Source organism: Aphelocoma coerulescens, chromosome 1A (genome assembly GCF_041296385.1).
Source record: "Aphelocoma coerulescens isolate FSJ_1873_10779 chromosome 1A, UR_Acoe_1.0, whole genome shotgun sequence".
Lineage (NCBI taxonomy): Eukaryota > Metazoa > Chordata > Aves > Passeriformes > Corvidae > Aphelocoma > Aphelocoma coerulescens.
Genome location: NC_091014.1, coordinates 56,398,083 through 56,424,062, shown reverse-complemented (window position 1 = coordinate 56,424,062; position 25,980 = coordinate 56,398,083). Strand labels below are relative to the sequence as shown.

The 25,980-nt window shown below is 42.4% G+C and overlaps 1 protein-coding gene across 1 annotated transcript in view; it reads right to left on the bottom strand.

The window, feature by feature from the left end:
- Positions 1-25,980, bottom strand: part of SYN3 (synapsin III) — a 236,808-nt gene that overhangs the window by 185,110 nt on the left and 25,718 nt on the right. Inside the window, exons 3-4 of the mRNA XM_069002932.1 lie at positions 16,668-16,836; positions 9,019-9,187 (exon numbers count right to left, since the gene is read on the bottom strand). The gene's annotated coding sequence lies outside the window, so the exon portion shown is untranslated. The remainder of the gene's footprint in view (positions 1-9,018; positions 9,188-16,667; positions 16,837-25,980) is intronic.

Sequence of the window (25,980 nt, the reverse complement as noted above, 5' to 3'; positions counted from 1 at the left end):
GGCTGCCTCAGTTACCTAAAGAGTTTTATTGTTATGGGAGGAATAGCGGAAGTGGAGGAACTCAGCGGGACAACCCTTTTGTACCCTCAGAACAGACCAAGCAGCCAACAGGGATTTTTAATGACAATTCACTGTAATATTGAAAGCTACTGCTTTCAATACGTGTTTGTTAGCACGGTATTTACAAACAGCTGTATCATTCCACCATAACTGAAAAACAAACGGGCAGGATGAAGCTGCAGATCTTCCCACAGAGTCCAAGAACACCCTTTGCACTCTGCTTCCCGTGTGCTAATATTTACTCAGTAAAGTCTATATATGTACTACCACAACGATGAGAGGTTCAAATTTGCACTAGAGCCCAAACTCCTTGAAGCAACTCCCACACCAGCTCTCAGTCTGGCTCCTCTCCCAGGCCTGGCAGGCTGGGTAGCCTCAGCTCTGCCTCCAGAGCCAGTAAGGACACCAGGGTGAAGTTAAGCCCACGTACCAGCAAAGCTACAAAGGCAGATCACTGGTGACAGACCAGAAGCTTTCCTTAAGGCAGTGTCTTTCTTTAGGCACTGCCTTCACACTGAAAGACTAGCAGGAAGCTGGGACAATGCATAGGGATTGCCACCTCCTAAATTGCTGGGCTATTTATTTCTGTCTCAGTCCTAAAGTGAGATCGAGCCATGCTGCTTTCCCTAAGAGAATAGAGTACAAGAGCAGTGGATGCTTTTGCCCTTCCCACCAAGTTCAAAGTGATCTAAAGGGTGAAAAGGTAAGAGTTTCAACCAAGTTTTTGTCTTTCTCTGTTATGGACTTGTTTGCCACAAAAAGGGACAAAACTGCCCTCTTGCTCCTGAAGATGCTTCACTTCTGAAGAATGGCAGCTGCTCTTCTCCTCCTCCTCCTTCCCTTGCAGCCATCCCAACTTTTAAGAGCTTTTGTGTTAAAGGAAACTCTGAATTATGCACTTGGTGGTAGCTTCAGAGCAATTAAACTAAGCCATGTGGCAAGTTGCCCAATGTCACTACCAAAGCTCAGGATGTTTCAGCATCATTTATTGAGGAGCTTTTACATGATGCTTACTTAAACCACAAAATGAGAGCAAATTAGGCTGTTGCCATGACAACTGGAGAATCTGCTCAAAATTCAGGAGATGCTGGGGAGCGCTCTTCAGTGGAGACCTCTGCATCATGAATATGGCCCTTGGTTATCAAATTCCTTTCAAGTTAATTCCAAGCATCAAAGCCTCCCTACCAAAGGCTTTAATAATTGGGAGCAAAGCTTGCTAGAGAGGGAACAAACCAGCCCCCCCAGCACTAATGTGAATTTCATTCTGGTGAGAGGTGCTCAGCTGTGAGGTCCACAGAGCAATCACAGAGGTGGCAGCGCTACTACAGGAACACGTATGAGGCAGGGTGGAAGAAGGGGCAGGGGCTTCACTGCAGACAGGCACTGAAGAGAGAGGCAGATCCTGATTCCGTGGTGCAGCAAAGAGGAGTGACAATTTCCACGGAGGAGAGGGAGGGGAAGAGAAGGAAGAAGGGTCCTCGCCACCTCTGGTGGAAACCCTCTGGAAGTTGGAATAAGCTGAGCAAAGTCTTTTGCCAACCCCAAGAAATGAAATAAAGCAAAAAATGACGGGATCAGTGGTGTCAGAGGAAACTGACCAACTAAGCAAATGGAAGACAGGCTACTACACTACAGTTCTTTTGAGAGGAATTAAATCCTTTGTAGGATTGTTGAATATTTTCCATCAAAGCTGGTTCTCTATTTTTTTTTTCTTTTAGCTGAACATTCTTTCTGTTGCAAGCCTTCTAAGAAAATCATTATTTGAATAGAAATTTTTCAGTGAAGGCTTTTGATTCTCAATTGCAATAGCTGAGGTATTCTAGGATGAAAACAAAGAACATTACTTTGCAAAAATTCCAGAAAGTTTTGTAGTGTTCATAGCAGATCTCTCCTTCCTCATAATTATTTTTGATCAGTTTATTGCCAGTGGAAGTTTTGGTGCTCTCCTTTGAAATGATGCCTTACTGGGCATAAGCCCCTTTTGGAGGGTAGCAGCAGTAAGAAGCACATCCAAAATTAGGGAAAATTAGGCACACAGACAAATGGAGTAAATTGCAGAAGTTTCTCTTCCTCCCTCTTCATGCCCAGATGAAGATCTGTGTTTAGCAATGAAAATCAGAAGCGACTGAGAAATTTAAGGATAGATAAATGATTGTATTGTAGTGAGCATTACACTCCAAGTAGGATACTTGCCAAGCAAAACCACACATACTGTAGGGATCCAAAGGTTCAAGAAATGATGAAAAAACTCCACTAATAAAAACTAGGTATTTTCAAATGTTCCCATATCTGACATCCTGTTCATCTTTTGAGCCCCAAAATTGATTGTCAGTCTGCCTTACTGGGATGTTGTGGCAATATTTCAACACCTTGAGTCAGAGTGTTGATCTTCTGATGGGCTCTTCTTCCCGGTGCCTGGGTATCACATACACAGGTTGCTAATAGTGTCCAGTGTCTGATTGATTATAACTGACTAGAAAACAAGGCTTTAATTCGTTATCTACTTGGAAATAAGACTGGCTATTCCTCCAAATAGCCAGGCTATTTTGCCAAAGCCTTGCACAAAACATTTTTTAGGTGTTCACACTGTAGCAGCAGGAGGAGGCTGGGCTGCACACAAGCCACGTAGGCTTCTTTTGGACCCACAATATGTGGCAGAGACAAGAGGTTGAAGTGAGCTTTTTTTTTTTTTTTTTTTTTTTTAATATCGTGACAGCTCTTTAGCAGATGCCAGTTTGGCAGATGTGCTCGTGGGATGGCAGGAGCAGAGGAATTTGAGGGGCAGGTTCTGCAGAAATAAATCTGAGGAACCTGAGGAACAGAGAACAGGGTGATAAAAAGAATAGAGCAATGCATAGCAGAAGAGGAGTGGGCTCCTTAGAAGTGTCTGGGATGCTATTTTCTGAAGTGGCATGCCTTTGGGACAAGCTGAATTTATTATACCTAGTCAGCCTGAGGCATTGTTCTGGGGCTTCACAGCTACTGCATATGTGTATGGTGGTCTCTATAAAAGGGTATTACCATCCCACTGAAAACATGTTTTATTATCTTAAACATGTTCTTAAATAAAATAATTTTTCATTCTTCAGCAATAGTGACTTATTTAAATAAACTTTTCAGGAATTTCTAGGTATCATGTCTTAATCTAGGGAAAGAAAAGCAAGTAAGTTTTCTACTTACTTCAGTAAGTAAAGGTGAGGAGCAGCTGAGGGAGCTGGGGCTGCTTTAGCCTGGAGAAAAGAAGGCTGAAGGGAGACCTTATCACTCTCTTCAACTGCCTGAAAGGAGGCTGCAGCCAGGTGGGGATTGGTCACTTCTCACAAGTGACAAGAAATAGGACAAAAGGAAACTGGCTCAAGTTGTATGCACTAGAAGAGGTTTAGATTGGATATTAGGAAGAAAAGATTTCTCACTGAAAGGGTTCTCAAGCACTGGAACACGCTGCCCACGGAAGCCATTGAGTCACCACCCCCGGAGGTATTTAAAAGATGTACATATGTGGTGCTTAGGGACACGGTTCAGTGGTGGACTTGGCGGTGTGAGGCTAATGGCTGGAACTGATCCTGGAGGCCTTTTCCAACCCAAAGGATCCCATGATTCAGTAACGTTTTTCTATAATTAGCTTATTCATTGCAGTGAATTCTTGCTTTCTCAAAGACAGTAGCAATGAGGCCTTAAAAAGGCATGTTTTATCCCACTATGCTATTCTTACACAAAAAAGCACAGATACCAATTTTCTTCCATGAGGCTCTTTGAGTGAGAATCTATTTAATAGCTTTAATCAACTTTAAAAATACATCACTTTTTCACCAAGTTTTGCAAAGCAAAAAAAAAAACCCCAAAAAACCAAACCATATTTTCCATATTTTGCACAATTTTTAGGCTGTTTTCCAAGGCAAAAGTAGTGTTCCTGTTTACTGATGGTACAGGTTTTCCCCTCCCAAAGATCAGAAAAGAGAGAGACCTGCCCTAACTCCATGTCAGCATAGGCAATAACCCAAAGGTTATAGTACTCATTTAGGATGCAGGAAGCAGAGGGCCCAAACCTGAACAAAGCCAACAGGAGATTCACCTCTGGGTCCTCCCCAGGGCAGAAAGTTACTGCACCAAGATTTTGTCAGCTATTCAGAGGAGAGACTATCATTACACCTCCTACAGAAATTGTTCTACTGTATAGAGACTCTGCAATGCTGGGCCAAGACTGAATGGAGGACTAATGGCCAAGACACTCATCAGAAAGTGACACTCATTTCAGTAGCTTGTAGCTCACAGAGAACAGGTTTGACTTTGTTCTCCCACGTTCCTGCTGCGTCTAAGATTAGTTTCATCCAAACAACAAATCCTGCACTGGACGTATTTAATTGGAGATGGAAATGTCTACTTTTCTGTTTCTTTACTTTCTTGAATCAAAAAAACCTACATCTTCTAGAGTTTCTAGCCCTTTTGACAGGTAAGGAAAACATCATGTACAAGATCTGAGGTTAAACATCACGTTGATAAGGGACAACTGAGCTGAATTCTTCTTTGGCTTCCTCTAAGCCAAGGGGCACTGCTCAATCACAGAGTGTACCCAACACAACACAGGGAAGCTCTGTGCAAGGATCAAAACTCTTTCCTTACCTGACTTATTCCCACTGGAGAAGAAGAGCTCTGGCACTGCCAAAGGATTCATACTGGGATGAAACTCATGTAAAGTTAAAGCAGAATCATGGTCCTCACCTTTGATGGACAGCCATCCAAAGAGGGACAGTAGGATTGACCTCTTGCAATGGAGTAGCTCAAGAGAAACAAGACCTGATCTGGCTGACTGGTTTGCTACAGATAATCTGCTTCTTCAGATGCCTCCATGCTCTCACATTCTCCTCCTCCTCCCTTCCCTGGTTGCCAGGCAACTACAAAAAGGACCAGAGAGCATGCTGGAGGAAACCACCTTGTAGGACACTACACAAGTTTGGGTTTTCTTTCCCACAAAATGCTCCGGGGCAAAGTGGCCTTGGCTTTGGAGGCAACATCTCACTTTGAAACCTTACTTTGCATGAGCACTGGTCGTGGGGCAAATGATGTATATCCATAATTACCAAAATAAATGCCTTCACAGACTTGAAACTTGCTTCTGAGCTTTTTCTGTGGCTCAGCTGCCCTCCATGAATTCCACAGATCAGTAGTTTAAGGAGCTCAGGCATGGAAGGCTCCAGCCTGTGCAGCAGATTTCCCAGTAATAGATACCCCATACAGCTGAGGATCATCGCTGTAGCTGGCCAGGGCCACATGTTTAGAGCACTGACTTAACAGTGTGCCTCATAGGGTTAATGCAAGAGAAACACAACATTTTTGACCAGAAATGTGCTTGCTCATAACAGCTCAGAGACTTTTAGATGAGGTCTAAGTGAGATCAACCACTAGAAAGTGAAAGGGAAAGCCCTGTACTGGATTCCATGAGATCCTTTGGCCTGCTTGATGTGAGAGCAGCTGTCTTGTTCTCCCAGGTCTATCTAGCTTCCTTCCCACAGGGCTAATAATTGAGGGATAAATCTCAAGTATATGAATAACACCCCCACTTTGGGATCTGATGGTTGGAACTATTAGTATTTTAAAACGTAATTTAGTTTAAAAAATGGTGGCATGAAGTAACCAGAGGTATAAAGTCAGACAGAAAAAATACCTGGAAGATTGGACACACAAACCTATGACCTTACTTTCAAAACAAGCTTAATTTGAAAAGTCTTTTCCTGTATGACTGAATACAGAAAGAAAGAAAAGAGTTGAAACTTTCTGTTTTCACCAACTTCAGTATCACTTTTCATTTCCTGTAATCCCACTGAATTCTCGATGCTTCGCAGTATTTCAAGCATATTTTTGAGACTTATTAAGGCACTCCAAAATCTGGTTTATACCCCACCTCCATATATCATGCCAGAAAAGCCATCTTTTCTAAGCAAAGTTTTCCATTTCTATTTTCTATTGTGCTGCCTAATCTGATAAAGGCTGTACCCTGAGGCCATTCTACCTAACAGCATTAACTACAGACTCTGAAGTCACAGTTCACATATCCACTTAAGCAACTATCCCACATATCTTGGGAATTTTCACAGTTCCCCCAGGAATACTCCTTCCCTTCCAGCCTTTTTGAGCAGCCACCTGCTATTTCTGTATAGCCCACAAACATTAATTACTACTAATCTAAATGAGCTGGTCCTGAACAGACTCACATATGGCTTTCAGTGGAAAGGAGAAGTGTTTTCCTCCTCCACCTATACCTCAACCAAGGTTGAGTTTTACTAGCAATGAAATAATTTCACAACTGCAAAGGTCCCACTCTGGGTCCTGCTGTTCTTTAAGACCTTCTTGAACAACTGCATCCAGCCCTCAAGTTTACCCCTTGCATCAGCCATGAGAAGCAGGTTTCTCCTTCAGTTCTTTAGCAGTGCAATACAGGTAGTCAATTTTTTTCCTGACTGTTTTTTGGTTTTTCCTGTCACATCCAAGGTCACATTTTGGCTCACTGTCTTTTCTGCTGAGGTTTGAAATACAAAGCAGTATTCTATTACAAAATCCCAACAGTACATTTGCAGTTTTTGGAGTAGAAAATTGAAGCTTAGAGTGATTAAGGAAAGTAGGATTTAGGAACAAATATTTTGCTGACTTGTCCTTTTCCTCCTTTAAATTTTTTTTTCAAATTTAGTAGAAAACAAAACAGCTGTTTAATTAGGTGCACATTTCAGCTTTTTAATCTCAAGGTGTCCCTGCTATTATTCTGAGAAGGGTACGGATGGGATTATGACTACTGGCAATCAAACCTTCCTGTTTTTTAAAATGGTCTATCCCTTTACTGGCTGTAGAGGGAAATGTCTTGAATAAGAAAACAAGGTATGAAAGGATTTCCTGGAAAGAAATGGGTGGTAGGATGTATGGACAAATTTTTCTGCATGATACAAAAACCTCAACTATGTACTCCTGTGCAGCAGCCTCAGCCATGGTGGCCCAGCTGGGCTCTGGACTGGGGCAGATTTGACATTGTCCCAAACCCCAGGGTGTTAGAATAGGCAGGCTGAGGCAAGAGCAATGAGGAGGGGGAATACAAGGGACCGGGGGGAAAACTGTGAAGGAGTGGATGGTGAACAACTAGAGTGGCAGGCAGGTGATGTGGAAGGAATCTGGTGTAGCCATGCAGGTTCCTCTTGTTTGAAGTGGTTAAAGTTGTTCTGTGTGGAAGAAAGGTGAGGGAATAAATTCTTTCATGAGTGCAGCTCCTAGGGGAGTATTTCAAATAGCAGTCTGCAGTGGGCAAGAAATGACTGCATTTAAATACAGGTCACTTAGCAGGGGTATGGGAATCAAATACTCTTAAGGCTGCAAAACCAAACACAGAAAACATCGACAGAAAATCATGTTTTAATTAGAATTACTAGCTGACTGATAGTGAGAGTCAAAATATGAACACATTTTTAAACACTGCTGAGCATGTTAAAGGAGAAGGAGACTGTGGCAGCAGGCTGGAAGGAATCTTAGAGAGCTGGGTGTATGCTACAGCACCAGACAGAATGGCTAGGATCAAATGACACAGCAGAACAGCACAGATATTGACCACTATTCCCTCTCAGTACCTTTGGTGTCTCCTGTGGGTTATTATAAAGAGTGTGACTTCACAGTTATTTGGGAAATAACCTGTTCTTCATTGAGGATAATTTGTCTGGGATTGAGTAAATCAGTCATCCCTAACATTTCTTAGGCTACGTCTTTGAAGCACCCAGAACCATGTGAGGGTGCCTTCAGGTCTGTATCTCATTCCAGCTGAGTTATTGTGTGAGGAGCAGGGCCAGCCCCCTTAGAAAGTCACACTGGTGCAATCCAGGTATTCCTGGTTCTGGTGCTGCTGCAGCCCCAGCTCTGTGTCTGCAGTACGGTGCTCTGTGCCATGCAAGTACACTTCCATGTTCTCATAAGGCAGCAGCTCTGGCTTTAGGGACTGTGGTGCAAATTAATATTGTCTACAGCCTCAGTAGTAAAAAATGGGCTATGTGTGGTGTCTATAAAGCTTGTCAGTGAGGGGTAATGATAACTCATAAATTTTCACTGGTTTTCACCAGTACCGTCCCACAAATACACGTAAGCAGAATCACACAGTAATCCCATCTCCTGAACAGGAGAAGACTTTTGTATCTACAGCTCAATCAGACTTGGCACAGGTCTCTACCATGGGGTCTTCCCTATTTCTTAATTCTTTCTACTTCTGCAGCTGCTTAAATGACTTCCTGTCTAAATGACACAATGACAAAAAGATTCCCATTCCATTAGTCAGCGTTGGACTTGGAGCAGAATTTCAGAAACACCTTGCAATATCCTCCCAGTGCAGCTACATGCCAAGCACTACCAGTAAAACACAGAGATTTATATTTTCAGAAGAGAGCTGCAACAATTTATTTGTACTGAGACTTCTTCTCCATGGGGTCTGTTTACTCAAACAAAACAGTAAGTGAAATTCAACAGACACAGAACCTCAGAGAAGTCTTCTGTCTGCTCTTACTAAAGAGAGAAGGAAAACACCCAAGGATCCTTTACTGTAGCAAAAGTTAAAAAGATCAACAGGAGCCACTGTGGGTGGATGAAGCCTCTCCATTTTAAGGACTTCTGACATATCTTTGAGTCCTCCAGGCTTTCAAACCACTACAATACAAGGAAGTTCACTGTGGTCACTAAACAGACAGATACTGTCCCAGATTATGTACTGCCAGTTGTTAAGAAGAAGAAAACCAAAACAGAACACCTTCTGCTTCAAGGAAGGACAGAGAAAAAAACACACTACCTTCCTTTTTTTTTTTTTTTAGATTTTATAGAAGTGAGGGCAGAGCAGCCTGTACCCTGAATTAAAGATTTCTGATTCTAGTATGTACATCACAAATAAAAAATAAAGAAAAAGTCAAATCTTGAGAATGTCATTAAGGAAAAATATAATCTTACCTCTGCAAAAGGGTGAGATTCATATGAAAGGAGAGCCACCACACTTTTCCATATTCCTTCCATGTTGTGTGAGTTGAGGGTTGATTTGTTTGCTGTATTTAAAGCTCCTTTTTAATGAGTTGTGTGAAATCTGGCAGACATATAACCTCTTTGAACTACAAAGCATTTCCTGCATTAATGAAGGAAGAAAGAAAGCCAAGAATTAATTTATTACAGCACATTAATTACTGCATGATATAAAAGTTCAAATAATCACCAGAAACCACAAGGGTGAGATAAAGGTGAGAGAGAAGATAAAATATGTACATTCTGCTTTGGTGATGGCCAAAGTGGGCCCCATTACTACCAAACAAAAAGATAAGAAATTCAGCTGGAGTGTGTTATTGCAGAAGAAAAGAATTGTAATGAGGCAACTTCTAGGAGTCTTTTGTTTTGATAAAAAACTGCTCCAGCCTTACACAAAGGGAACAAAATAAAAATAAAGACACATCAACCATGGCTAGCAAGAGTGGATAAATACACAACTTGTTCCAAGACAGGTATGTCACACATGAAAAAGGCAGTTGCAGACTTGGAGGAAAGTTTTGCCATCAAGGGGGCAATTACAGGATTTAAAAAAATCCAAAACACCAAAGAAACCCTGCTATGAAACCTCCCTGCTGAAGCAAGGCTCCCAAACAGTGTGTTGTAAAACTGTGTGCACGTGCACGGGCAGGAGGTGCATGTGTTTAAATACAGAAGGTGCCTGACTGAGGGAAGTGGTGAAAATGTCACTACTACAGGATGGAAAGTGAACACAAGCATTTGTTTGCCTGTGCATGCACAAGTGGAGGTGAGGTTCTTCTCTTGCAGTGGAATAGCTCCTAGAGACAAAGCAGCAGGGAGCAGCATCCTGCACATCCAAGCATCCCAGCATTCATCAAATCCAAAGATCTCCCCTCAAACAAGAGATAACAACAGCCGTGCCCACGGCCCAACCTCTTCAGTCTTGCATTCCCTGCCTGTTGCCACAGCTCAGACCAGAGGACATGGCATGGTCTGTACCTCATATATATGTACTACATACAATGGCAGTGATGTGCCTCGGTAGCTGTGCCCTGTCCTGGCTGATGGCCAAGAACTCACTTAGTGCTACTTTTCACATTTTCATTTAAAGGTTTACTGGGAAAAAGCCATAATACTGAGTGTGGGCTATGAAATTGCTGACTATGTATTTGCAGGACTAGCTAGCCTGAGGAATTTGGCAGAATCCAGTGCTGGAATAGTGATTGCCTTCTTTAGTTTCCTGTAAGATGGTCTGCAAATCTTTTCACTGGAAGCACAAGAAGAACACCTGTGTTCTTTCTCTCATTTCTGTGGTTCTAGGTTTCCTCAAAAAAACCATGGTTTCACATTAAGAGATGCAGGTGATAAAGATTCATCGTTTAGATGTGAAGCCACAGAACACAAACCAGAGCTACAGGTGGAAGCTCAGATGTCCCGCAATGCTCCTAATATTGCCCTCTGTGTGAACAGTCAACATTAGACAGTTATGTTAGGGAGGGTGTCTTTGGTATTTGTTTCTGGATTTCCCACAAGGCTATGTGGAATACAAGTCTCTTGCTCTGAGAAATAAAGGATGACATGAGAATGCTAACTGCAAAAGGAACTGGATCCACTAAATGCAAGACTGAGATACTCAGATGGTAAAACCAGGGCACACTGAGAGCAGGTTTGCTCTGAAGGGGACCACATCTTCAGTCCTCCTGCTTGGCCAGTGCAGGGTACCGCAAAGACCACACAGAGAAATCCTGAGCTGCAGTGACAGCCTAGAGAACTCCAGCATCCTCAGCAGTGCTCACCCAAGCGTGTGTGAGGACAGCATTTCCGGGAACCAGAGCGCTGCTCCCTTCCCTCACAGCTCCCCCACTCCAAGCGCTGCAGGTTGTTTTGTGAACAGCCTCATTCACTGCAGGCTGCGCTTGCCTAAGGCTGGAAATTCATCTCCCCCCTTCTCCCTCCTCCTAGCCTGCCGCTAGTTTTGATGGGATATTTTTCTCCCCATATTAGCCTGCTCTCTGCTTCCCTCTCTTCCCGAGCTGGGCCAGTTTCCTCCTAATTACTCACGCAGGAGAGCAGATGGCAGGGGGAGTGGATCTCTCACTCGCTCATTGACATGAGGCTTTGTCACACAAAGGGAGAACAACACCAACTGCAGAAGAAAGCAAGATATTCCAGAGCCTGGTTCCTAGCATCCCCCTATTCTCTGTTCTTCTTTCAACCACAATATATTTTGGGAAACACCATTCAGTTCTCAGTGTGTATTTATGTCAGTTACATCACACCGTGCTTTTTCTTTCTCTTGCTTTTGAAATTTTCATTTAGCTGAGAAAACAATTCACAGTGCAACATTTTTCAAAATGAATACAGTTTTTTCATCTCAAGAAATAACTGCAGTTTGATAGTCACAAATGTTTGGGATCCCCATTTCCAGGGCTGCAGTGCAGGCACAGGTAGCCCTGCACAGATGTTCCATAATCAGAGCAGGTCAGTTGTGATGAGGTGAGTGGGGCACAGGCAGGATCTTCCTGACCTGAGGGGAGGATATTTGTACGTCCAGCTTGCCTGCAAACTGCACTAGGATACTCACCAGCCATCCCTGTGCCTGGGTAGAGATGAGGGCATTGCTGGGAGTGTTCCCAACAGGCAGATTGTACAAGCCATGCTGTTTTATAGTCCAGCAGTATTTACTGTCACAGAATTAGGCCACTCCAGACCAGCTGGCCTCAGTACCCAGGAAAACTCCTGGACATGTATAATTTATTAAACTGGATGTAACTGTGCTACAAGTACCTACACAGCTGTCTCAGGTGTGCTGGCCCAAGTGACCCTTTTATCAGTATGCCAAATTGTTGCCACTGGAATGCAGCTGCAACTACCATTGCTAAAGCTTCTTTTGCAGTCACCATGACCAAAATAAAATGCTGATGAGAATATGCATATACTTTCCCAGCTCTTGCTGACAAACCACTATTAAGGCCTAACAGCAAAGCAACTGTTGTTGCCTCATGGATAAAGAACAGAAATGCTTTACATGAAGTCTTTCAATCAAAAATTTTCCTGGAAGCATCTGTAGCAATAACAAAGTGCAGTCACCTTTTGATTTATGGTGACATTCTATGGGTACCCCAAGAACAGGACAGAGAAGTCATTGGTAAAGGCCATTGGGGTCTCTGCTTTTTTAACTGAAACTAACAATGCTGTCTTTGACTGCTACACAAGTACTGCCAGACTTGCAGAGTTTTTGCTGTTTTTCAGATAGCCTGAACTGAAATGACCTTGCAGAAAACTATATGCAACAGAAAACCGTGATTCAGAAAGAATGGAGAAGTCAACAGAGTCCAGATTTTAATCTGTAGTTTCAAAAGCTTCTCTCATGCTCTAAATTAAGGTAACTACTGAGTTGTAAATCAATGGAGCTGCAGTGGGAGAAAGCTGGTGAGAGAAGACCTGCCTGATGTTTATCACACTAAAGCAAAAACTCAATTTTATATCAGGAGAATGAGCAGCAGGAGCCAATGAGCTTCCATCCAGCAAATTTACCAGTTTATCAAGAGAAGTATTGCAGAAAAAGGCCACCAAAGAGGAAGGAAGGGAAAAATTCTTACGCGACAAAGTGCTTCAAGGTATTGTCTTCAGACATCAGAAAAAATGTAATTAAATCTGTTACTAATGCAAATGCCATCTTGCTTCCATTTGTCATCAGTGATGCTAGACTGTCACGGTAACACAGACAAAGGAAACTTAACGCATGTGTTTTCATTACAGACAAAAGCTTTGGCAGTTTGATGAGAAATAGGAAGAATTAGAACATTCTCTGGTTTCATCATATGTAATAGCACATGTACCTCCCTTCTAGGATGGCTTCTTCATCACTACAAAGCTGAGACTATCGTAGCTATAATTGTAGCATAGCTCAAGTTGGGTGGGAGCCATAAATGCACCTACCAATGAACTTCTCTTTAACTGGTGCCTCTCATGTGTAATTGAGATGTGGCTTTTGCCATGACGACAGTCAATAAATTTCCTTGTCACACAAGAAAGCAGATCAAGGACACTCAAAGAAGGTAACTGTAAGCAAGGCAAACTGAATAATCCTCACAATTCTACAGGGAAGCCAAGGTTTTGATCTATCAGTCATACAATGGTCAATCAATCAATCAATGAGGAGTTCAATCCCCTGAGCCCGAAGGTGCACGATGGCTTTCTTAACTGCTTTGAACTCATGCTCTTCCAGCCCAGTTTAAGTTGAGACTTGGCCAAACACTTCGGAGTGTAACTGTTTTGTTGAATTGGGAATTCAGCCATGGGATAATGAAAAGAAGTTTTTTGTGTAGGACTGTTGTAAACATAAAACCTGGCCTCATGTGAGGCTATTTACTTCAATAAAGACATGGAAGAATATCAACAGCTTTCAGAGTCAACCAGGAGGCTCCTCTGAGCAGTTTCAAGTCATGTTTACAGAGCAGGGTCTTGGAAAACCATTATGAAACACTTGTCTAAGGGTTATTCAAGCATTCAAGCCCAGGCACATTAGTACCCAAAACAAAGCTTTCCAGTCATATCATCATGTGCTATTTGTAATACCAGCAGGCAACCCCATCCCACCCCCTCCTTATACTTTTATAACTTGGATTTCCTACTCCTCCACTCCCAACTGTTGTTGACTTACTGTCAGGGTTTTTCTTCCAATTTGCTGTAATTGCTTTATGTTGAGGCTCTATTGATCTCTCAAGGATGTGCAAGTGGGGGAATTTCTTGACAACTCTGAGGCTCCAGGCATCTGCCTGCTGGCAAGCAGGCAAGGACAAGTCAGGTGGACAGAGGTGAGGGGCCAAATCTCAATTTCTTTTTACTGAACACAGTCTTTTCTGGGCCAGCAGTACCATCATCACGCTTCATACAGCATGACAGAAGTATTTTAAATGACCACATGAAATTGTCCTAGTTCCTGCCTCTCCCAGGCACTAAGACAGGCAGAAAAACAAACAAAGCAAAGCGGAGTCTAACAGAAGAAAGGGCAGGCTAAGCACAGGTTATCCAGCCACACAGATGTTTGATCCTGTGAATGACTGAATCCAGATCTTGCAGCCCAAGCTGCTGGTTAGTCTCCTTTTCCAAGCAGTTTTTGAAGTACTGTAGTTGTCTTCCTGAGGAGCTGTGCTGCTGTCCCACCCACCTCTCACAATGCACATTTTCTCTCCCTTAGGTGTTGTGCACTTTCCTTGGGTAGCACAGCCCTGAGCACAGCCACAGCAGCTCTCACTCACTGTGTCCTTAATATTGATAGCTTGAAGCTACCAGTGTCTATCCTGGCTCATGGCAATGACCACGGATCTTTAGGAGTCTCATTACTGGTTGATGAAAAAGATATTCTGTTTGTCGTGAATCAGCTCGCATCATTCACCCAACCAGCCTCCTGCCTGGTGTCAAATGCCAAGGTTTCCCTTGCCAAGATTCCAGGCATGAAGGTGACAGCACTTCAAATCTTATTATTCCTCCAGTCTTTGGACTGGCTTTGTTGTGTGGGTGCAGTCCAAGCTGGGCCTAGCAGCACACACCAAGCATTTGCTTCTGTTTGTATGGCACAAAGCTCTGTCATTAACAGTTCCTGCCACACAATGTCATTTTGCCATTCAAGGCAAGCACTGTTTGTGAAAACAGATTAGTCCTTTGATTTTCAGTGCTCCCAGCACACAAGAAGAAGGATTTGATAAAATTGAAGGTCTGGGGTGGTTCAAAAAGTAATTTTGATGTGCACCTAAGCTACTGCTAAACATTATTCTCTGGCCATGGAAGTTGCATTGCAGCCAGTGTTAGGAAAAAAGGAAAAGATGAGTGGGTGTAATAAGGCAATTGCAAATGGGGTGTGCAAACATAGAAATCACTTTCATATTCTAGCTTGAAAGAGTTTTATAAGCAGAAATAATGAGGCCTGACTGAGTTGATATAAAAGAAACACTAAGCCTGTTTGACTAGATTACAGAGAAGGTCCTGTTAGAGAGCAATGCTGATGCTGAGCAGTATACTTACATCACAAGGGATATTTTTCCCATCAGACATGAGACAAAGATTTGCTGTAACACCCAATAAATGTGATTTTTCCTGCTGTGACTTAAAGGCTGGAGACTTTGTATTGTTCTGACAGCACGGGGTCTCAGGAATTGTCTGGACTTGTCCCAGTGTAAGCTTATTTTAGGATGTTCTAGCAACAAGGAAACCAACCATCACTCAACCTTGGTTTATTTTCACTTTCCTTTAGAGGAGCAACAGAGTTTTTTCTGTGTGTTGTGTGTGCCCTTCCCCACCTCTGTGCTGTCAGTAGCCTGCTCCCCTAATCCTGCACACACAAGGCTTCCTGAGCAGGACTTGTCACTTAGGTGAGAGGCACTGCACTCTAACTCACCGCCCTGTCCTGCAGCATGCAAGGTAACTAGACACAAACAGGGCAAGCAAAGAGCCTTGTTGATGTATAGACACTCACAGATGACTGCAGAGCCCCTGAGGGCTCACTTTTGCTCCAAACAGGAACATAGCTCTGCTGCCCTTGCCCTTCCTGCCAGCAGGCAGGGCAGCTGCACTTTGCTGCCTGCAACATGCAATTATCAGTAAGTTTATTGCTGCCAACATATTGGGTGAGCAGCTCAATTCCTCTGGCTGCCTAATTCACCTCCTTTAATCCAAACACTTCAACTCTCACTTTATTTAATTCAGACTCCTCTAAATATTTCCTGGTCTGCAAGCCATTTTCAGGTAATAACACAGCTGAAATACAGTGCTGGTAGAACTTTGGCTGTCACCTTGCTTTGACATCAAAAGGATTTTACAGCTTGAATCTGACTGTTTCAGCATCAAGACTACAAGGCAAGACATATGACTCTACTTGAACAAGCAAGAACAAGCCAAATAACTGTGCACATGGCTGCCTGTGACCAACAGCCTCTGGGTTTCTGCTAAACACTGAGCATGGTTCCCTTGTGAAGAGCCACTGGCAGTGCAGGATGTTCCTCAGCTTTTCCTGCACCCAGTCCCCAGAGAACACCAGCAAATGAACATTGCATGGCTACTTTGGAAGTGTGAGTTCCCGTTGTTCAGGTAGGAGACGTTTTAGAAAAAACAATTAAAAGAGAGCATGAAAGTAGAATGATTAAAAAATAAACCAAACAGGAGCCCAAGACTAAGGAAGAAATAGCTATCAACACCATGCACCTATAGCAAAAAGAGAGGAGTAAATAGCCACTAGAAACAGCACAGCCCTCCTGGAGAAAGCCAGAGGACTCTGGCAGCTCATTACACCCTTCTCCCTGCACATACACAATTTTCTGTATAACATTTTAAAACTGTATTAACGAGGCTTTTCTATACTATTCTGGATTATGAATGTATAGCACTGTAGCAAAGCCAACAGGTAAGGTCAGACAACAGTTAGAACAATTGCCATTGCCATTCTTGTCTGCAACTTTTCTGGTGTGGAGACTGGAGACAGTGGCAAGGTTTGTTCCCAAGACAGAGGGCTGCAGCACACTGAGCAGCTCGGGCTCGCAAGGATACAAAGGTCAGATTTGCACATTTGTATCCTTTTCCCTTTCCCAACATCTTCCACAACTTACTTGGGCATACACCACAGGGTTTGGCAGTTTTCTACCTCGTTCCAGGAAGAGATCTCTGCCCTTATTTGTAAACAATGCAGATGCTTTCATGAATGTCAGATGATCTTCAGCTTGTTATTGGTATCCTAGCTCTGGGGCTTCTATGAACTTTCAAAATCACACTTTAACCCTGAAAAAAGAAGAATGGTAACCCCTGAAATTATCTAACAGCTTTTCCTGATCTGATATTATTAGCTGTAAATGAGGGGCAGTTCTGGAGGTTAGAAATAAAGTTAGAAATAAGGTTAGAAATGATATTGTGAAAAGTTAGCCTGGAATTTAATCCACAGTGAATCTCTAATTGTCTCACTATAGTTATCATTACAGCACATTCAAAAAAAAAAAAAAAAAAAATCCCCTTGCTTCTCCAATCCACTTCACAGAGCATAAACCTAAAAAACCCCCACCTATAACAGAAAAATCATGGAATCATAGAATAGTTTGGGTTGGAAGGGAGCTTTAAAGGCTTTCTACTTCTTCCTGGCAACAGTCTTAATCTTGATTCTAAATGGTTTCTGAATTTTCACATACAGTATGTCAAAACATTAGGAACTTGGAGATTTTTAACAACTGAAATTTAGGTTGAAGCCTCGATAGAAGCAACAGTCTTGCATTAACAGTACGGAAAATTCTCAGAAGACTTTGAAAGTACAATTTTTCAATCTTGTATATAGGAAGACTTGAAGTGACAATCCTTTAATTTTCCTTTGTCAGAATGAAAGATGTAATTTCTGATCAAAAGATTTCAGCATCTCTAATTTGAAGACTTTCAGAAAGAGTTTTCTCTCAGTACATTTCTGCCTCTGTGGACCAAGGGAGAGGCTAATTTTTAAATGTTTAAGCTTTCCAGGGATGGAAGCTATTTCTGGAGCAGCTCTACTAATATGTTGTACTTGATCTTTGTGCCAAGAAAAAGCTTTCAAATCACCTTCCAGATACACAGAAAAAAGCCAGCCTAATTCTGCTCTTTGGTCATGGCTGCCACGAAACGGAGAGGGTTTACATCAGAAATGACAGATGGCAAGATGGTTGCCGCCTCTATCAACCCTGTCCTGTCACCGGTTCTTGAGTCTGAACGTACCTGACACAAGGACAGCCCCAGTTTATAGCTGTTAAAGCTGAAAGGATGTATTTTTCACGTCAACAGAGGGGAACAGTTGGTAATTTTTCCAGAGGAGAGATTGCAGCAGGCTGCCAGGCAGTCATCAATTCTGACAGGCTATTCGGAGAGTCCCCGTTGCTGTGCACCAAATGTCTAATCCACAGCTCAGGAAAGAGCTGCGAGGTGAACGAGCAGCTGACATGCATACAACAAGCTGGCATTTCTGCAGCATGGCCATTTTTCCAACAGTCCTTTAAAGATCATAAAATATGCCTGGCCATTAGCTGAAAGTACTGAGGTTCAGCCAAGATGTAGTCCAACATATACACTGATGTGAGGTAAGCATTCATGTATGTACATTGAACAAGTGCTATGAGTACTTCAATTAGTCTGAAACACTTAACACATTTAGAGATTGAAGGGCAATGCCATGGAAAAGGAGTACAGTAATTTTCTGCCCTTTTCCCCCTTTGCAGCTGGGGAAACAGTGAAGAAGGTTTCTCATAAAAGGGCAAAAATGGGCAGGGGGGCTTACAGAAGTCTATAGGTTTGGATAGGGACCACTGAATGTTAAACTAAATCCACATCACCGTGTCTGAAGTAAAGGTTTATTTCAGCCCTGTCGGTGAAGTGCTCTGGTACACTCCAACACTTGGTGAGCAGGTTGCAGCTAACGGAGAAGGCAGCCTGCCTAAACAGCCATCACCCCTTCCCTGACCATCCTGTTCCCTCATGAAGGCAGCGCTGCCCTTAGTAGGTCACTGAATCCCTCAAGAAGCAATGTCTTGGCTGTTTGTTGTTTAGGCATGCATACAGATAACTCTCCTGCTCCTACCCTCAGAACGTCTCCACAAGGCTGATCCCTGCTGTTCTGAGCCATCTGGATATATCAGTTCCACAGTACTGCAACAGAAGAGCAGTCCATAATGTACTAGAAGAAAATACTCAGTGTGAGCTGGGCAGCAGAGATGGGGTGGATTAAATATTCCTCAGCAGCTGTCCTGTGCCATTTGCACTGTGCCTGTAGGGTGTGTGGCTATCCAACAGACACAGCTCTCACTTGAAACAAGACCTCATTGACCAGGGCGTTTTACAGTTAAACAAAAAACCCAAATCCATACAAACCCATGATTAACCCATGTAGTACCCTGCTGTGGGAAAAGTATTAGGTTGAATAGGTCACTTGCTACACCTCAATGGTCTTCTAGCAAAACTGCACTGCAGGGCCCCACGGCCTTGGTTCAAGCCCTGCCACTGACAGGGCAATCTTTATAACACTAGGAAGGATAATGTTGCAACAGATATTATTTTTCATTCTTCACTTAAGAAAATGACCCACCACCTAAAACCAGGCTAAGATAGCTTCCCCTGAAGTACGGTGCATTAAATAAACCATGTAAACTGCTTGCCTGCCTTTAAGGAATTCACATCTCAATAGAAAGGAGGGCGAGGCAGCTCCTGCAGGAAGTTAGGTCTTACTCTGTTATGTGTCTGAGGCAATTCCCCACCTCTCTTACAGAAAGAAGCATGAACAAATCCCAGGCCAGCACTCTGTGTGATATAATTCCATCCAACAAAAGAGAATTATGAGATTACACTAATGCAAATGCATCAGTAGGAAAAAGGGTCATCTGCTGACTTGCCTACCATTTTCCTCACAGCATTTCTGTCATCCTGATTTGCTGCTCTTCTGTCTACAGAAGCAAAGGGTAATTCTGTTGTGCAATTACCTCTTTCTCCTGTAATTAATTTGTTGCTTGAAGGAACAGAACTAAATGACTTTTAATTTTATTTTGAAATAAACTGTGCTTTGCAACTTCTTTTGCAGAAACAAGACAAGAGCTGATTTTCTTCTGGATTGTATTGTTCTTCCTTAGCATTGTGTGCTTGGTAAATTATATTAGCACAGCATGAAGTTGGCACAAGATACATGATGCAGTCTCAACTGTAAAATCAAAACTGCTTGGCTAGAGGAATAAAGGATATTTCCTCCGCCCCCTCTATCCACAATATTCAGGGAAGAGGAAAAGCATAGCTTGGCTATGTTTCTTAATTTGTCATTAAAACACATAGATATGTTCTACAGCAAATTCCTTTTGACTGATGCTAAATGCCTGACAAAGACTGTAGGTTGAGATCAGAAGTGACAAATCTACAAAATTTGCATTGAGTCATTTTTAACACAACATACATTATACTTTCTTTTCCCAGATCAGAAGCAGCTCACAGACATCACTTTAAAGAGTTTTCCTCAACCACTGCAAAGAGTTCTGCCAAATGTATAGACTGGATGGCCAATAAAGAAATCCAAGATCATTGATTCAAGATCTAAGCCAGATATATTCCCTCTCAAAAGGAACAGCTTCAACACTTTGTCAGGGTAGGACATCTTTAGTGTGCCTCACTGAATCAATTTGGCCAAGACACTCAATCCACTCAGGAGCTATGTTGTCATGAAACACCTCTTTTGCTGCTCCCATAAGGCATGTCTGGATTTCAGATAAGTTCAGAAGCTCTAAAGAAAAAGATTTCCATTAAAATAGCCAAAATTTTCTTTTGGACCAATTTGATGTTGAATAAGTGTTTTCCCTGTTCAAGTTTTCTATGGACAAGAGGATTGGATATGATGAAATGTCAAGCAAAAAGCATTAAAGGAGCTTTATATCATTTTAATTGAAGTTGTCTCAGAAATCCTCTACATTTAAATTGAACTTTGAAACTTACATGCTGATTATTTCACATGGCAGGGCTTCATTCACGTTGAAGATCATAAAAATGCAGTTATCTTAAAGGGGCCTTCCACCTTATCTTGCTCACCCTAGCAATTAGCAAACTCTTTAGAAAATTATTAGCTGAAGTTACCGATGGCGCTGAACCTCAAATTCAGCTGTGTTAGCCCTGAAATAAGCTCATACTAAAGAAAACAACAATTTTTGGATTTTGATTAAGACCTTTGATACCTTTCTTTCAATATCTTAAACACTCATGGGTAATGTTAAAACAGAGTAGGGCAGAGGACTCCCAAATTTGATGGACAGAAGCGAGGATTTGGCTTCAGGTAGCACTCCATGAAGCAGCTTCCCCACTTTGGGTGGGGGAACAAAGGTGAGTCAGTCAAAGATCCTCAACAAGCAGCTGCCTTCCCACAGATGAGCACACACATGAACCAAGTCATGCTTCTTCCTAAAAGACAGCAACCTGTGAGGTTTTTTTTGGTCAGGAAGACTCCAAGAAGTCCTAGAGTTTTGACACTAGCAATAAAGGTGTTAGGGAGTAAATAAGGAGAGAAAAAGTAGATGAAATATGAACACAGTCGCCAGGTTTAGTAAGACCCTTTAACAGCTACAATGTAGAGGCAGGGAGGTGAAGAATACTTCACCACCACAGCTGTGAAAAGTTGCCAGGGCTTTAAGTCCACTCAAGGATAAGCAATATAAAAAAGATAAAGGCAATTAAGGCATGCATAGTCATAGAGGTACTACTTCTGAACATGGTGATAACATGAGCTTTAAAAAACAGAAGGAAAGTAACTAATATAATCTACTAAGTGGATGGGTGATATCTTAAGTCAAAAAGCCTTCAGAACCAATTAATTCCCAGGAAAACAGTTAAAGAGCACACTGAAGTGCTCTAGAATTTCTTAGGTGTCTCAATCTCTTTTTTTTTTGTTAGCATTCTTCAAAGAAAAAAAAAGCCCCACTTGTTTTGACAGTCTGGCCTGTATTTTTAAACCTTGGCTTATTCACTAGAGAGGAACAATTAACCTTCCAGCACAAGTACCAATTCATATACTTAAGAAATTGCATTGAATGAGTGATGTGCAGTCTGAAATTAGACCACACAAATGTTTTAAACTCTTGAACAGACTAATGAAGGTAATTATTAGCACAGAAAGACATTCTCTGAGGGAGCCTACTGAACTGAAGGCACCAGCCTAGCCACAGGAATAGCTCCTCATTATGTACCACAACACGGCACAATAAGCTGGCATCCACTGAAGTAGAGAACTTCAGCCCAAAATACTTCTAAAAGACTTGCTTTTCTGAAGAACTGCTTTCAGACTATGTGCCTTTCTATTAACCTGCAAAGCAATATGGTCAAATAGCATAATTGAGCAAATGGGATGAGAGATCTGACAAAACCTTCACTCCCATGGCAGTTCAGCAGTTTACTATAACTTACTTGGCAAGAAATATGGAGAACTTAACCACTACCTGGAGGGCAGGTTTGAGTCTCATCAGCACAGTCAGGGCATTTCCAGAGAAACCTCACCATGCTTGAGAAGAGCTACATGCATGGCAGGGACCACCAGAAGTTGAAGGCATTTTTGTCCTTCAGGAAATCACTTCATGCTGCTGATGTGCATGTCTTTTAAGAAGGCTCAGGCTGATTTCTTCTTCTTTTTTTTTGTCTAGTCTTGGAGCATCGCTTGCCCAACAGTGTCACACCACAATCAGGGGGAATTTGAAGAAAAAAAAAAGCTCCATATCTGTTTATTTGCAAGACTTTTACAGAAGATTAGCAACAGTCGCATGCAAAACCCAGAGGAACTTTGTGTCAGAAGTAGATCTAATAAAATACACATTGAATTTTGAATTCAAGCAAGGGCATTTTTTACCTTCCCCAAGAGGGGAAACAAAGCTGCTGCCACAGCACAATGTGTTGGTGTTCCATTTTAGAGCTATATGCAGAGAGACTAATGTTATCCTTGCAGAAGCATCATTAGTAAGCTGCCCAGAAGACAGAAAAATAGAGCTTGTGTGGGGCTGCATACACACATATAAAAATTTAAATTGCAAAAGGCCTGAAGAAAATTGGCTGCATTCCAATTTTAAGTAGAAAAATAAATTCCACAGACTAGACAATTATTCTCACAGGCTCTAGGCTGGAAAATTTTCTGTATCTTTATGCAATATTTTCTAAACTTCTTTTACTGCTCTGAAACATGACAGAGGGCAGAAATGCTTCAGCGTATGTTTGATATTGTCATTAATGATGAAGAAACTGAAGAAAATACTGCATTAATGCATTCTGGTGGACTCTGTGGGCATGGTTAGGGTACCAGTTTGATTAAAAGACTGAATCCTGGCCTAATTCAATTACTACAAGGAGTTTAATTACTCTCTTTTGCTAGAGAGGGTATAGAAAATTGTGCAAATTATGAGATCACCATACTCTACTCCCACAGCTAGGTGAGAAAACATTACCTAAAGCATGCTCTCCCTGAAACTATGTATTAATCAAATCTTAAAAATCTAGAGTGAGGACTAATAAAGTGATCTTCAAATGAGTTATTGAAACTCTAAGTCAGTCACATCGGCTAGATAATCCAGGTCAGCTGGACTTCATTGAAGATACAACAGCTGGGTGTGAGCTCTACCCAGACTATTTAATATGAGTGCAGAATTTGCTGTAATAAAACAAGTAGAAAGTTTTTGAGGGCTGTAGAAGGTTTTGAGACTGCGACTAATTTTTTTTCCTACTGCTGCTTTTACAAATCAAAATTATATGCTGTACCTTTTCCTTAAATTGAAGCTCCCCCAGAAGTTGTTGTTTAGAAACTCCTTTTTCAGAGGGAACTACTGAGTATTTCAGTGCCAGGTACCTCCTCTGCTCTGAGCTTTAGATACTCATTATAAATCTTCAGATCAAGTTCCTTGAAAGAGATGTGCAAATCAGATAAACAGAACATGTCCAAAAAAAAAAAAAAAGGAAAATGTGTTTCTCAGATTTTTGAAAGTTGCCTAATCTCACCCACTCTCCAAGTATTGGGCACTAAGTTACATTTTCATGGATTTCAAATTAGACACATTAACTAAATTCTGAACTTCACTTTAGTCAGACTCATTTTGTATGGATACTTCTAAGTCCCTCTATGCTTCTGAGAATCTGACTTCTCATTTGCAGGGTACAACGTCCTTCTCTTTCTTTCTTCATCAGTTCCCACACTGAGTCCCTGGAGGAGAAATCAAACACCAGCAGGCTCACCTGAAGTACACATCTCCAGGCAGTGAGACCCTCTCAGCACAGTAAGACAGCAGGACACAGAGCTGAGTGCCCGAGGAGAGAATTCCAGTTTGCTACAGCACTTGGGATACACTTTGGCTTTGGGCAATTGGTTTCTGCAGCCACCTAAAGCTTCATCCTTGGAGGCCAGAGGTGCATCAGCTCTTCCTCCCAGCTTGTGCTGCCCTATTGCATTGACTGCCTATTTCCCAGTCTGGGTGGTAATTTAGTACTATGGGAATACAAATATAAACTGTGGATGACAGGGATTAATATCACGTTACACAGTCCCACATTTTTAGATACTATTTGCAGTTAGGGTATATTTTGCTGACCACTGGTGGGACAAGCCAGGATGGGAGAGCCCAGCAAACATGCCAGGATTAGGAGAACAGACAGAGCTGCTGCCTATGTCATGACCAGAGTCAAGCTAGCCAGGAGGAACAGGGTGTGTGGAAGGCTAGCTCTTGCTGGGAAGGGGAAGAAGAGAGCATGCCTACATCCAGGGATGCTACAAGAGCTGAGAGAGTAGAGGAGAACAGTGTTCTACACATGCACCCAGACAGAGCAGCTAAAAATGGGCAACCTCCATACCTCAAAGCAACTGTTTAAGTATCACTATCAAAGTCTACCTGTGCCTGACTTTTCAATAGAATGACAAGAAGGAAATTGATAACTCCTCTCTCCCCCCACCCAGGACAAAACACTTTTGCACCACTGATGGGAAAACAGGAGCAGGGTAGAAAACAGATTCTAGTCTTTCTTTCATTGGGTTTGCAATGGAAATCACAACTATTGATAAATGTGTTGCCAAACAGGCAATATGTATTTACTTATTTTGGTTCATTTGTCTTCATGGAACCCATCAGAGAAAATTAATCTCCTGGCTGGAAGAATGCCACTGCCAGAGCCAGACTCCCCCAGCTTGCCTTCAGGGGATTCCTCGCCTCTCACTGTGATTGAAGGCCTGTACTGCGCAACTGAGCTGCACCTCATTAAATTAGCACTGAGCAGACTTCACAGAGCTGCCTCCTTTCTAACACCATGGGAGTCAGAGCTTGCTGCTGTCATGAGGAATGAGCTGCTGAATGTCACGAAAACACAGACATTTAGCTGTAATAAGGAGACACACAGGTCAGTAATTTCTGTGCCTCCCTCCCCTAATGAATCAGAAAGAGATAATGTTCTAATTTTGGTTTCAGCAGCCTGGCTTGCTTCTGCTGGTTCTAGATGACTTCTATCAACTCAGAGAAAAATTGGGTATGAGGAAAATTCTTTGACTCACACTTGGGTCAGTGTGAAAGGCTTCATTAGCAAAGCCTACCTCTTGCCAGGGCATTCATGCACTTTGCATCAAGGCACGTGTTTAAATACATCTGCAGACTTTAATCCACTGATTTTGTAGAGAATGGTGGAAGGAAAGAAATGAAATGTTGGAGGCATGGCCTTTAAAAAGATGCTCATCTTTGGAAGCCAACCTTTCCAAATAAAAGGAAAACAGCCTCATGAACAGCTACTGGGAGCATAGATAAGGCAAAGCAGTTCCCTGGTAATCCTGTTTGCAAATCCAAGTGTAAAACCCATTGTTTATGAGGCTGAGTAGCTCAAAGTCGCAGATAAAGACTGTTTTCACCAGTTGATATTCAGTGTGCTGTCTGAGCTTAGAGCAGTGAAGCCCAACAGCCTGTAAGGAAAAGGATTTCAGACTAAGTGATGCAAGGCTGGCCTTAGGAGTTTAAGCTGAGCTCTTATCAAACCCTTCCTGGAGAAATGCCCACACTTCAAATGATGGTCCAAGCAGCATGAGGCTGAGGGGCTGACTATCATCCTCATTCACTCCTGAGATCGAGCCTGCCATGGGAGAGCAGGCTGTCAGAGCTCTGCCACTGGTACCAAGCAGTTTGGTGCAGCTGTCAGCGCAGCAGATCTGGAGGCCCTGCTGTTCACTTTTTGTCCCCTTCCATCCATATGAGAGGACATCACAGAGAGCTTTAAAGGGCAGTTCTGGAGACAGAAAGCCTGTTCATGTCATATCCCACATTAGTGTCCAGTTTGCTTTCTGCATTGCCACTCAGAGCCCCCCCTATGTAACTGAGAGGCCTGTGAAGTGAGATACTCTGGCACTGCATTCATGAGTCTCAGTAGGACTTTCTTCTGAAGGAGTCA